This window comes from Panthera uncia (genome assembly GCF_023721935.1).
Source record: "Panthera uncia isolate 11264 chromosome D3 unlocalized genomic scaffold, Puncia_PCG_1.0 HiC_scaffold_8, whole genome shotgun sequence".
NCBI classification, from domain to species: Eukaryota; Metazoa; Chordata; class Mammalia; order Carnivora; family Felidae; genus Panthera; species Panthera uncia.
In genome coordinates this window covers 49,161,098-49,176,197 of record NW_026057586.1, presented here as the reverse complement: position 1 = coordinate 49,176,197, position 15,100 = coordinate 49,161,098, and the positions used below count along the sequence as shown (strand labels likewise).

The window sequence follows — 15,100 nt, the reverse complement described above, 5'->3', positions numbered from 1 at the left end:
TCTCTCTCCCTTTCTCTCTCTCCCTTTCTCTCTCTCCCTTTCTCTCTCTCCCTCTCCCTTTCTCTCTCTGCCTCTCACCTGCTTGTGTGTGCATGTACACTCTCAACAAATTAAAAAAAAAAAAAACTTTAAAAAAAGACACCAGACTCAAAATTACATATAAAAAACCAAAAACCACAAAGAATTACTGTAGATAACACTGTGCTTCTTATGTAAAATTTAAATACTGAAAATTATGGAAGAAATATATGTGGAAAAAGGGTAAATAAACACTTAGGCTGAAAGGATCCAGCCTTCAGCATGGTATTTTGGTATTTTGCTTATATTCAGAATTTTTTGTTTTGTTTTGTTTTGTTTTTTAAATGAGAGCAAGGGGCACTTGGGTGGCTCAGTCTGTTAAGCGTCTGACTCTTGACTTGGGCTCAGGTCATGATCTCACGGTTTGTGGGTTCGAGCCCTGCATCAGGCTCTGTGTTGATAGTGCAGAGCCTGTTTCGGATTCTGTCTCCCCTGCTTTCTGACCCTTCCCTGCTTGCTCTCTATCTTTCTCTCAAAATAAATAAAAATAAACTTAAAAAATGTTTTTAGGGGCGCCTGGGTGGCTCAGTCGGTTAAGCGTCCGACTTCAGCTCAGGTCAGGATCTCGCGGTCCGTGAGTTTGAGCCCCGCATCCGGCTCTGGGCCGATGGCTCAGAGCCTGGAGCCTGCTTCCGATTCTGTGTCTCCCTCTCTCTCTGCCCCTCCCCCGTTCATGCTCTGTCTCTCTCTGTCTCAAAAATAAATAAAACGTTAAAAAAAAATAAAAAAAATGTGTTGTTTTTTTTTTAAACATGTAGATTTTTAATTTTTTTTTTCAACGTTTTTTATTTATTTTTGGGACAGAGAGAGACAGAGCATGAACGGGGGAGGGGCAGAGAGAGAGGGAGACACAGAATCGGAAACAGGCTCCAGGCTCCGAGCCATCAGCCCAGAGCCTGACGCGGGGCTCGAACTCACGGACCGCGAGATCGTGACCTGGCTGAAGTCGGACGCTCAACCGACTGCGCCACCCAGGCGCCCCCAAAAAAATGTTTTTAAAAAGGAGAGCAGTATGGTTTTTCTTCATTGTTTTAGAAAATCTTAGTTTAATATATTAGTAAATCAGGTCTGATTCTAAATTCAGTTTGATCCCATTCTTGATTTTGCTAGATGCTTTAGCTTTTAGGAGACCTCATAAAGATAGATAATCCAAAGCGATGAAGTGCATTTCTGAGTATATTATACTGGTTTTTAAGCTTTTATGTCTTGGCTTCAAACCCACTCTCTGTATTCTACCCTGTGAGGCTGGGATGGCTTCTGCATGTGTTTTTTTGCCAGCTGGATCCTTGCTGGCTCTGCCAATAGGGAGCGCTCAAAGGAGACTGGAAGGCTAGAGTGGGAGAAGGAACTTGCTGTTTTCTGTTTTTCTTGCTTTCTTTTGGCATCATCTCATCTAGCAGAATTTCAGTATCAGTATTTGATTCCAGGTTACTTCCAATATAACCAGAAACATCATCAGTGTGTCCCCACTCAGTGACACCAGCACCAGCCAGTCACAACGCCTTTATAAAGGTCTGGATCCTACCCCTATAGAATCCCTCCTTTAGTAATCCCATTTTTTTTTTTCATTGTTTCCCTATTTCTAGAAGTGGTGGATTGGTGTAGTTTATGTCTCCTTACTGGACTGTAACTAATACAGTATCTTCATTAAATCTCAATCTTATTTTTCTATTCCATTTACCAGTTAAGTAAAATTTTTTATTGAAATTTAGCTAGTAATTTTGTTTTTTCTGATGCTAGTCATTTCTTACATATGAATTAGAAGGTGTGTTAGTTTTATATTTTGAATCAGTGAATTCTGAATTTACTGAATTTAAAATGAAGTGAAATATTATTTTAAGGATGTGGGTATAAAAATTTATTCATGATATGCATCATTGGTATTAAAGACCATATAATGATGTTTTGAAACCTCTCTAAACACCAGTTTTCACTTTGCTTATTCTAGTTTCTTTTGGACAGCATTTATTTTCTCATGTCATCTTTACCTGGGACACATTAAATAGATGTAGTTAAAAAAAAAGGCTTATAAGGGGCATACCACTAACACCTACTTTTCATCACAGAAAAGGTGTGCAATTTTGAACCATTTATTTTTCATTTATTTATTTTGTAAATGAAAAATATGGAACTCATTCTTAATTTTGCCTTTTAAGCCCTTTGTCTCAAGATAATCAACAGCATGCTGTTTTATGTTACTAGCATACATTCCACAAATCTGCTTAAGTAGGCACAAAAAAGTTGCAGCATGTCTTAATGTACCAGAGGTGAGCAACATTGTTAGGACCCGTTGCTCTCAAACCCCCTCACCTCCAGGACACCTGTGTTCTCTGTGTGAGGGGTGAGTTTTTGTGTGGACTCCCTGAGGGTGCTGGTGTCAGCTCAGTGATTTACAATTAGTGAAACTTAATCTCAATCTTAATATTTTTAGAGAAAAAATAAATATAAAAGTTTCAGTGGAAATCCAAACCCCCCCCTTTTTTTTCCAAATGCTTGGGACCAAGTGTATACTTCTGGATTTTAGAACTATAATATGGTATGTGTGCAACATAGTACATAACATCCACTTTGAGGTCCACAGCAGTACCATGTAATCAAGTAAATTAACATTTCTTCAGGGAAGCATATGAATAATTATACTACCGGGATGATAAAGACTACATACTATATATAGCCTCTTGTTTGTTCAGATCAGGGTTTATGACTAACTGGAGTTTGCTGCTAACTTACAAAAACACTTGGAGTTTGGCATTATAGATAAGACATTGTGGACTTTGATTTTCTCTTGCATTTCACAGAATCTTGTTCTATATACCCTGAGCATGTACCTCACTGTGGAAACCATTGCTCTAAGTCACCTAGCAAGAGCTTATGCATTTTAAGTATCTATGGGAAAATGGCCTTTTTTTTTTTTGTTTTTTTGTTTTTAAGAACAGTTCTCCTTTTTTTTTTTTTTTAATTTTTTATGTTTATTTACTTTTCAGAGAGAGACAGAGACAGAGTGTGAGCAGGGGAGGGTCAGAGAGAGAGGGAGACACAGAATCCGAAGCAGGCTCCAGGCTCTGAGCTGTCTGCACAGAGCCAGATGTGGGGCTCGAACCCACAAACTGCAAGATCATGACCTGAGCCAAAGTCAGAGGCTTAACTGACCGAGCTACCCAGGAGCTCCAAGAACATTTCTCCTTCTTAAAACTCATTTCTTTACTCACACATTTTCGTATGTCCCTACATCATTTAGCTTGCCTCTTCTACCATTTTATCTGGATTACAGTGATAGAACATTGCCTCCATTGGAACTAGGAACATAGCAACGATTTTTATTTATTTTTTAATGTTTTACTTTGAGAGTGAGAGAGTGTGAGTGGGGGAGGGTCAGAGACAGAGGGAGACATAGAATCCGAAGCAGATTCCAGGCTCTGAGCTGTCATCACAGAGCCTGATGTGGAGCTCAAACCCACGAACTTCGAGATCATGACCTGAGTCAAAGTCAGATGCTTAACCAACTGAGCCACCCAGGTGCTCCTTTATTTTTATTTTTTTTAAATTGAAATATAGTTGACATAGTGTTATATCAGTTTCAGGTGTACAACAGTGATTCAGCAATTCTGTAGTTACTCATGCTCACCATGGTGAGTGTAGTTATCGTCTGTTATCATACGAAGTTATTACTGCATTATTGACTATATTCCCTATACTGTACTTTTCATCTCTGAGTTATTTATTTTATAACTGGAAATTTGTACCTCTTTAAACCCCTTCACCTATTTTGCCTATCCCCCTACCCCTCTCCCTCTGGCAACCACTAGTTCAGTATGAGTGTGTGTCCCTTTTATGTTGTTGTTTTTTATTCTTTTTTTTTTTTTTTAGGTTTCATATATAAATGAGATCATACGATATTTGTCTTTTTTTGGTCTGACTTATTTTACTCGGCATAATACCCTCTAGATCCATCCATGTTGTTGTGAATGGCGACTTTATTTTTTTTTATGGCCTAGTAGTTTTCCATTGTACATGTCTACCACATCACGTTTATCCATTCATCTATCATTAGACATGTAGGTTGCTTCTATATATTAGCTATTGTAAATAGTGCTGCAGTAAAAATAAGGGTGCATGTATCTTTTTGTATTAGTAAGTGTTTTCATTTTTCTTTTTAAAATAACTTTATTTAGTTTTTTAATGTTTATTTTTGCAGTAGAGAGAGAGACAGAGCATGAGCGGGTGAGGGGCAGAGGGAGAGGGAGGCACAGAATCTGAACTGGGTTCAAGGCTTTGAGCTGTCAGCGCAAAGCCGGACAGGGGGCTTGAACTCACAAACCACAAGATCATGACCTGAGCCGAAGTCAGATGCTTAACTAACTGAGCCACCCAGGTGCCCCAAATAATTTTTTTTTAAGTTTATTCATTTTGAGAGAGACACAGCGCGAGTCAGGGAGGGACAGAGAGGGAGAGAGAGAGAGAATCCGAGGCTGGCTGCATGCTGCCAGTGGAGAACCTGATGCAGGTCTCAAACCCACAAAACATGAGATCGTGATTGAGCTGAAACCAAGAATTGGATGCTTAACCTACTGAGCCATCCAGGAGCCATCTTTGGGTAATACCCAACAGTGGAATTACTGGATCATATGGTAATTCTAGTTTTAATTTTTTGAGGAACGTCCATACTGTTTTCCATTCTGGTTGCACCAGCTTACATTCCCACCAACAGTGCATGAGAGTCCCTTTTCATCACATCCTTGCCAGCACTTGTTATTTCCTATCTTTTTGGTACTAGCCGTTCTGACTGGTGTGATTGTTGTTTTGATTTGCATTTCTGGATGATTAGTGATGCTGAGCATCTTTTCATGTGTCTGTTGGCCATCTGTATGCCTTCTTTTGAAAAATGTCTATTTAGGTCCTCTGCCTACTTTTTTATTGTATTGTTTTGATGTTAAGTTTGATGTATTTTTTATATAGTTTGGATATTAACCCTTTACTGAATGTATCATTTGCAAATATCTTCTCTCATTCATAGGTTGCCTTTTCATTTTGTTGATGGTTTTCTTTGCTGTAAAAGCCTTTTATTTAGTGTGATGTAGTACCAATGGTTTATTTTTGCTTATGTTTCCTTTGCCTGAGGAGACAAATACAGAAAAATGTTGCGTTTTCTTCCACAAATTCTAATGGTTTGGGGTCTTATATTTAGATTTTTAATCTAGTTTGAATTTATTTTCATGTATGGTGTAAGAAAGTTGTCCAGTTTCATTCTTTTGCATGTAGCTGTTCAGTTTTCCTAGCACCATTTATTCAAGAGACTTTTTCTTTTCTCTGTTGTGTATTCTTGGTGTCTTTTGTAGTAGATTAATTGACCATATAAGTGGGGGTTTATTTCTTGATTTTCTATTATGTTCCATCGATCTTGTCTGTTTTCATACCAGTACTATATTGTTTTGATTACTATAACTTTGTAGTGTGGCTTGAAGTCTGGGATTGTGATACTCGTAGTTTTGTTTCTTCTTTCTCAAGATTGCTCTGGCTATCTGGGATCTTCTGTGGTTCCATACAGATTTTAGGATTATTTGTTCTACCTCTGAAAAATGCTGTTGGTATTTTGGTTAAGGATTACATTAAATCTGTCGATTACTTTGGGTAGTATAGACATTTTAACAATATTCATTCTTCCAGTCTATGAGCATGGTATTTCTTTCCATTTGTTTCTATCATTTTCAGTTTCTTTCATCAATATCTTACAGTTTTCACAGTAGAGGTCTTTCACCTCCTTGATTAAATTTATTTGCAGGTATTTCATTCCTTTTGATACAATTGTAAATGGGATTGCTTTCTTAATTTATCTTTCTACTACTTCATTATTAGTATTATTAGTATAATAGGTTTCTGTATATTAATTTTGCATCCTGCAATTTTACTGAATTCATTTATTATCCTAATAGTTTTTTGGTGGTATCATTAAGGTTTTCTATAAATGGTATGACATCTGCAAATAATGACTGTTGTACTTCTTCATTACCAGTGTTGGTGCCTTTTATGTCTTTTTCTTGTCTGATTGCTGCAGCTATGACTTTCAGTACTGTGTTGAATAAAACTGGAAAGAGTAGATTTTTGTCTTGTTCCTGATCTTAGAGGAAAAGCATTCAGCTTTTCACCATTGAGTATGATGTTAGCTATGGGTTTATCATATGTGGCCTTTATTGTGTTGAGATGTATTCCCTCTAAACCCACTTTGTTGAGAGTTTTTATCAATTTTAATTAACAGTTTTTACCTTTGTATGCCCATAGTTCTGTGTAAACAGGTTCTTGTGAAATAGTCTGGTACATTTAAAACTTTGTTTGGGAAAGAAAATGGGTTCTGAATTCTATACAGCTTGCTTATAAGTGAATTTATAGAACACAACTAAGATCTTGGGGATTTAAATTAGTTCAGGAGGTAGGGGAACACAGCAGATAGACCAGACATTCATTTGTTGCTTCGGAGTATTTTTTTTTAAGCGTATTTCCCTTTGTAGATAGTTGCTTTGGTTAGAATTAGTTTATATTCTGTAAACATACTCATGATATGAGTATTTGATTTTTTTCCAGGGTAGATTTATCTTCTTCTTTTTTTAATGTTCATTTTTGAGAGGGAGACAGAGAGCATGCAAGCAGGGAAGGGACAGAGAGAGAGAGGGAGGCACAGAATCCGAAGCAGGCTCCAGGCTCTGTCTGAGCTGTCAGCACAGAGCCTGATGTGGGGTCAAACTGACAAACTGTGAGATCATGACCGGAGCTGAAGTTGGACACTTAACTGACTGAGCCACCCAGGCATCCCTATATTTATCTTCTTGATGATAATTTTGTTTCTAAAAAGACAAACAATGGGATAGAAATGTTTTTATATTTTTAAAAAAAGGTCATTATTTGATATTTAAAGGTTTTGCAGGGCTAATGATAATCATAACAGCTTAGAATTGCCATAGCTAACATTATGGTGTTTTGTTCACCCCCTTTTCCAGTCTCTTTTCATACAGTAGTGGAAAATGCTCTAGCTTAGTAGGGGAATTAAGGTATTTGTTCATTCTATATTTTATCAAGTGAGACTGTTAACTAGGGAGTGGACTAACATTTCATGAGCTCCAGTCATGTGTCAGGCACTGTGCTAAGTGTTTTATAAACTTTATTTCATTTAATCCTGAAAAAATATTATTTGATAGCCTTTATTTTACTGATGAGAAAATAGGCTATGAGAAATGAACTAACTTGCCCAGGATTTCACAAGTAATAAGTTCATGGTGGAGATTCAAATCTGGGTTTGTCAGTCTTACCTCTTTATTTTTTTCAACTTTATAACATTAGTCTTTTTGAGCCTTAGTTCTTCACTTGTAAAATGAAGTTGGAGTAGGTCAAGGTACACAGGCAGAGATGTTTTGCTTCTAAAATGAAATAGTGAATTTTTACCAGTTAGCAGGAGAAAAAGTGATAAAATTCTTAATTTTGTTTGACTTCATTCACATTCTACCTCTATGCAACAAGTGCTTAAAAATAACAAACATACTACTAAAATTCCCAATTGTATGCCTCATTTGATAACTTGTTTCTTTTCTTTGGACTGTCTGGGGCATGATTGTAATTTTATTATGCAAACTTGTAATACAGTAGAGTAGTAGAGGATGCAAAAATAGATGAGAGAAGAACTTGTCCAACAGAAAGATAGGACGAAGAAGTGGGAGATTTTGGGTGAAATGCCTTCAAGGACATTTTCTTAGTGTGTACCAAGGGTTGGTTGGAAGTAGTGATGTTTCACTCTACTACATTGGTGAAATTAAAAAGTAATCTCAACTTTTAAAGTGTATCTCTTTAAGATTTATTTGAATATTAGAATAGGTTTTTGATAACTTATTGTATTTTGAATCTAGTGGGTTAAATGGGGAACATGATGCTCTAGATATGTAATTATTTAAATAAGATCAGATGGAGAAAAAACCCTGGTGGAGTGAAGAGCTTAAGAAGGCCAAGCTTTGTACTCACACCCACCTAGGTTTGAATTTGAGCCTGGCACATGCTAATGTGTGACTTCACATAGGTTACTTCTGAGCCTAAATATCTTCGTTTATAAATGGGGATCATGATGCCTGCCTTTTAGTATGGTTGGGAAGGTTAAACTAAAATGTGTGTAAGTCTCATTAGCTTGATGTGGTAATAAACAGTGGCTAGTATTATTAATAATAACAATCTTATTTTCATTAATTTAGTATTTCTCAAGAGAAAGGAATGTAGAATACAGCAACCAGCTGGCAGGTCACAAAGGCCTTACCCTCATTAGGAATTTTAATTATTGTTGAGACAATTTCTAAACCACTAAGTAGTTTAAAGTTTCAGGGAGAATAGGATGCATACTGTAAGTGGCTAGCCCTCTTTAATCTCTGTAATGTTTTTGTCACATTGATTTGGGGTTAAAGTTGAATGAATCCTTAACTCAGAAATAGGATTTCTTGACTGGTTAAATGACATCAACAAACAGTTATGCCACAATAAGTAATTACATTTAAATAATGGTTAATGATTTGTAAATACTTTTTTATGTTAGGTGAAATCTTTCAATTAGGGAACAAATTTAGAGGGTTAACTAGGTACCATTTTAGTCTTATTAGGATTTTTTTAATTTTAAAATTGTTTTAAAATTTATCACTTAATATATAAGATATCCAGGTAGATTAATAAGTAATAAATACTTGTGAACCTATCTAGAAACAAAACATTACTAATATATTTGAAACATCCTGTATACTTCTGTCCAATTTTCATTCCCTTCCCTCCTTTTCTAAGGTAACCATTATCTAGAAATTTGTTATCATTTCCATGTTCTTTTTCTTAACATTTGTGCTGTGTTTTTATGTAAGCAAATATAGTACTTTATTTGTAACATTTTGTATTGTATAATTAAAAAATTCAGCATTATGGTTGAAGGATTCATTCATATTGAATCCTATGAGGAACATTAATTTTAGGTATTCCATTGTATACTTAATATATGTTTCTATTCTCTTGTTAATGAATAGTTATACTGTTTACTTTTTTCTTTGCTATTATACAAAATGATAATTTAGATATTCTTCCATGTTGAAGTGTTTTGTAGAGTGAATTGTTTGTAGTGAGAATTCTAGTTCTCTTGGTCACTTTTTTCTAACTAGAAATTTAACATTTTATTTAAACAAATCAGTGCTTTGTGATTTTGAGCTGTTTTCATTGGCTCTCTTAAGAACTGTGGTCATTGATCTTGACTAGCATGTTTTATTGCTCTCATAAAATTTTCTAACAAAAAGCTTAAGGCTATGTAAATTCTCTAAGTTTTTGAATTTAGGCGAGCTGCCATTAAAATGTAGAGCAGATGGTCATTTGAGTATTGGTAGAATGAGTCAAAAGCTATCATCAGGTGGTTCATTTAACGGTGGCAGATGTCTTCATAAAGCGTAGCAAAGGAAAAGAGCATTAAGTCTCTAGGGTAATATGATATTGTATAGGAAGGAGAAAAACGACTAATAGGTTTAGTTAGGGAATTAAGTTTTATGAAATGAACATTTTAAGGAATAACACTTGCCAAGGCTAAGAAGGTTTGTACTGGAAGGGAATGTTTTAGATGGGAATGAATTGGGTGGATAAAGTAAGGGGAAACAAAAAGCTGCTGAAGTAAGAGATCAGTAAAATGTTGGTCTCCTGTTTTGTGTTTTCTCTAAATATCAGCTTTTGTTCTAAGGTTAATTAATTGTATTCTCATTAAAAATTCTGTAGTGTGCATTTTGATGGTGGAGTGGGCTGCTTTGTTTACTTTCTCCAATTCTCAGGCTTAGTCTGTTTCACAGCTGTTCAGTAGCTTTGTTGGCATTTGAACTGTGGGAACCAAAAAGGATTTGGATGTGCTTTTGTGTGCATTAATGGTTTTCCTGAAGTATTCTTTAAAACCATGAATTGTAGGTTTTTTTTTTTTTTTTTTTTTTTACCAGTTATCATTGTGTGTTTAAATGGGTCCTTTTAAAGAAAGCCTATACTTAGATTATGAGCTCATGAATGTTATCATTGTGCTTTGTGGAAAATGAACTTAGAGATGAAAAATATATCAGTAGGAGAATAGCTAAAAACTGGACTTTTCTTTTTTTGATCAGATGGGGAAGTTGGGATACGTTTTCCCTATGCCTTTCTTTCATCAACTCTCATTTGAAGAGCTGTATAGTTAAGGATAAACCTCTAAATGCATAGTGGATTCTGATTAGTTTAATGCATTTTACTTTCTGTGATGACATAGGACACCTATATTAGACCTGTTCAGAAGCTTCACCATTGAGTAGGCAAGTATGACATTTGATATTGATTATGTTGTTTTGGCACGGTGCTTTCCTGTGGTAAGACAGATTAGACTGTGACTGTGGGCATGTGCCAGTGAGGAGTGTACATATGAAGTATGTTTTCTTTACATAAGCATAAAATAGCTCAGTATAAGGGTTATGAGAAATAAAAACTTCTAAGTAGCAGTTACATACTCTATTACTCTAGTAACTATATGAAAGTTGGTTTCTGTAAATATTTGCTATAAATATCATGTTTTTATTTTTAGTTTTTAATTATAGGTGACATACATCAACATCTCTGGTGATATTCTCATATTAAATGCCCCTATTCACTTAGCTAAAAGAATTAATACACACTCAGCATAGAAAATTTGGAAACCCACAAAGGGTAAATCCACCAGTACATTTTGGGGACTATCTTTCTAGTTTTTCTGTACGTGTGTATTTTATGTATTTTGTGATGGTATATTGCAGTTCTTTGCAAACTGTTTTATAAAATAATAATGGGTTTTTAAAAAAATGTATTTTCCCATATCAGTAATATTTCTTCTACAACATGGTTTAATAACTGCATAGAATTTCACTTTATAGATTATCATAGTTTATACATAGTCCCTGTTTTTGACATAGGTTAAGTTTTGTTTGTATTTACAAACAACTTAGTATCTTTGGATGTAACTTTTTTTTGAGAGAGCATTCACTTGCATGAGCAGGGGAAGGGCAGGAGAGAGAGAGAATTTTAAGCAGGCTCCATGTGTGAATAATTGAATGTTTCGTATGTGTAGTCTCTGGGAAATTGAGAATTTAAAAGTTTTTTGTTTTGTTTTGTTTTTTGAGAGAGAGAGAGATACAGAGACACAGTCTTTTTTTTTTTAATTTTTTTTTTTTTAACGTTTATTTATTTTTGAGACAGAGAGAGACAGAGCATGAACAGGGGAGGGGCAGAGAGAGAGGGAGACACAGAATCTGAAACAGGCTCCAGGCTCTGAGCGGTCAGCACAGAGCCTGACGCAGGGCTCGAACCCACGGACCGTGAGATCCCGACCTGAGCCGAAGTCGGACGCCCAACCGACCGAGCCACCCAGGCGCCCCCAGAGACACAGTCTTAAGCAGGCTCCATACTCAGCCCAGAGCCTGACAACATACTGGGATCTCACAACATACTGGGATCATGACCTGAGCCGAAATTAAGAGTCAGACGCTCAGCCGACTGAGCTGCCCAGGTGCCCCTAAAAGTTCTTTGATTTTCTGCATAAGTTGACAAATTTGCTTGGGATATATGATGATTTTGATCACCAAATTATTTAAATAGATAAATAGTACATTTAACAAATCTATATTAAGATTAAATTAAGTGCAGTGTAGGGGCGCCTGGGTGGCTCAGTCGGTTAAGTGGCCGACTTCAGCTCAGGTCATGAGCTCACGGTCCGTGAGATCGAGCCCCGTGTTGGGCTCTGTGCTGACAGCTCAGAGCCTGGAGCCTGTTTCAGATTCTGTGTCTCCCTCTCTCTGACCCTCCCCCGTTCATGCTCTCTCTGTCTCAAAAATGAATAAACGTTAAAAAAAAAAATTAAAAAAAAATTAACTGCAGTATAATTCTTTTTATTTGCAATTTGCTTTAAAATCTTTCAGTGTTTTTACCTCTGTTTATCACTTTAGCTTCACAAGGACCCTTTCCATTATTGTTTTTGTCTGCTTGGGCTGCAATAGCAAACTACCACAGAGTAGGTTGTTTAACAACAGGAATTTATTTATTGGTTGGGCAGTCCAAGATCCAGGTGCTGGCTAATTTCAGTACCCGTTGGGGACTGTCTTCCTGGCTTGCTGCCTTCTGGCTGTGTCCTAATACAGCAGAAGGAGACCTCTTAGCCTCTTTTCTCTTCTTTTAAGGACACTGATCTCATTGTGGAGACCCCACCCTCATTTCCTCTTCTAAACCTACTTATCTCCTATAGACTTTATCTCCAAATATCAGCATCTTGAGGGTTAGGGCTTCAATACATGAATTTTTGGGGGTGGAGAACACATTCAGCTCATAACACCTATGAAAGGAAGTATTTTCTCAACTTATAGATGAGAATATTGATCCCAGAGTAGTTTAAATTAATTCTGAACATTACCTAGCTAATAAGTTAGAGAACTAGTTTCTTAAATCACATACCCTTGTTTTTACCATTAATGCAACAATTTAAGTCTGCAAATCAGAAATCATGTCTTATGTGGTTATTTCCCAGCCTGACTATAATTTTTCTCTGTCTCTGACAGTATTTCAGATTCCTGCCAAAAAAATGAAATTGCTCCTGGTTTGTTGAACACACATTGTGCTCTTCTGAGATTTTCTTCTTTCTTCCTTTGAAAGGTCCATTATCCACCACTTTCAGGAAACTTGTCCTGATTCTTTTTTCATTTTGTTTCTTAGATGAGTGTCTATCAATGGAGGCGTGGACTTACAATTAAAAATTTTTTTTTTTTTAACGTTTATTTATTTTTGAGACAGAGAGAGACAGAGCATGAACGCGGGAGGGTCAGAGAGAGAGAGAGAGGGAGACACAGAATCTGAAACAGGCTCCAGGCTCTGAGCCATCAGCCCAGAGCCTGATGCAGGGCTCGAACTCACGGACCGCGAGATCATGACCTGAGCCGAAGTCAGCCGCTTAACCGACTGAGCCACCCAGGCGCCCCTGGACTTACAATTTTAGATTAGTATGTGCTTATTTATTTTTTTGTTCATGGTTCTCTCTCTCTCTTTTTTAAGTAGAACAGTTCTAAATTTCAGTTTATTGCACTGTTTGTTCCTAAATATCTCTTACCTATTTGTTTTCTTTTGAATGATCTCATTTATACTTTTTTCAGTTACTTTTTACATCTTTTGTTTTCTAACCTGCAGCCACCAAGTCCTAAACCTCTTCTGGCTTCCATTTTCTCTCCAATTCTACTAGCTTTATCCCTACTTAAACTATTACTTTCTTCTCAACTGTTGTGGAAACTTCTTATAATTTGACTCCTTTTCTTTAGCCACTTTAATTTTCTTCCATTCTCTTCTCCGTACTACACCTAGAGTGCTATTTGAAAGCAGCAGAGGGGCCTGTCCGCAGTAGCAGTAAAATAGTTACTGAATGAATCAAAAGGTACTGATGTCTGCTGTCTTGCCTGTCCCTGCAGTCAAGCATTTGGGTAGCAGGAGATTGTGGAAGGATTGCACACCAAACATACTTGGTATTGGGTGTCATGTTCTTTTGTAGTTCACGAGGCATCCCAGCTTCCTTCTGTTCTTCCTCCCACCCGTTCTTTATTAACCATCTCACCTCAGGCACAGGTTTATCTTCAGGTTTGGCTCTTTATTTAGAATCTGGTTACCTTATGGGACTTTAAACGTGAATATAGAAAATGAATTATACGGGTTTTCCCCCCCTTATCAGGAAGCAGCAATAGTATGTTCTTCTGGAGTTTAGTTTTAACTTTACTACTTTTGTGCTCTAATTCTTGCATCTACAGCACATTCTTATTTGATTCTTAGAACATCCTTAACCATTAAAAAACATAATGCCTCCTCCAAAGGGAACTGAAGTTCTGAGAACTAAAGTGACTCCTTTTATTTAATTTTGGGAAATTTCTAAACTTCACAAAATAGAGAATTAGATAATGAACCTCCTCCTGTTACCCAATTTCAACATGAGTGCTCTTGTTTCATCTAAACCCCACATTACTTCCCTACCCCCCCATTATTTTGAAATAAATACTATAATTTTATATGTAAATACTTCAGTTAAAATGACTTTTTCAAGGGCACAAAGATAGCTAGTGAAAGCCAGAACTCGAATCTTGAAGAGTGTCCGCGTTCAATGGACAATACAGCCCTTGCTGTTCAGTGTTGGGCCTGACCATTCCTACTGTAAAGTAGTGACACTGATGTTCACAGGCCACACATTGTTTAAAAAGCTTCTAGTTTTAACTTACTTATCAAGTGATCTAAGAATAACAGAATAGTAAAGGAACATTATCCCCAGTCTTGTTACTCTCAAATGTTAGTTATTTTCACTACTTTATAGTGGTACCTTTCATAGTTCTAACGTCTGTGTCATTCATGTGAACATTTTTAGTAGAGGTCATATTGCCAAGTGCTTATTTCCTTTTTCTAGGGTTTATTACTTCTTGTTCTGTAAGGAAAACAAACAGCAAACTCAATTATAGTATGTTGTTTCCTTTTAAACTGGGAAATTTACTTGGTAATGGTTTTCTGAAGTTTGTTTGGGGTGGGGAGCTTGTCAATGCCTAGGGATAAATGCTTAAGTTAATTGATAGTTTGTCTCTGTGAATCATGGGGATAGACTTGTTCCTTCTTTTGGAGTAATTGTTTGCGTGGAGAGTAGGTTGAAATTCCTGAAAAGAATCTGAATGTTTGAAGTCTGAAACATCTTGGTGGTAAATGATTCTTCTTTCTGTCACTAGATTGAACCTAAGTTTCAGTTTGACAGCATAGAATGTGCTACTGAGAAGTGCTCTTACTAATGAAGAAAGAAGTGATAGAAAATGTGTAGTCTATAATTTGTACTGATTAAAATACTTGAAATATGTTGTCTTGAAAACATATGTGGTATATTTAAAATATTATTTCCTACTTTATTGAGAAACTTTGTAAAATGCTCCGTTCTTATTTTTCCCCCAGGGAGCAGTATTCAAGTGAATAATACTTGCAGTTAATGTAA

The 15,100-nt window shown here is 36.3% G+C and overlaps 1 protein-coding gene across 1 annotated transcript in view; it reads left to right on the top strand.

Moving 5' to 3' along the window:
* MIB1 (MIB E3 ubiquitin protein ligase 1) overlaps nt 1–15,100 on the top strand; it is a 121,613-nt gene that overhangs the window by 6,200 nt on the left and 100,313 nt on the right. The gene's annotated exons all lie outside the window — the stretch shown is intronic.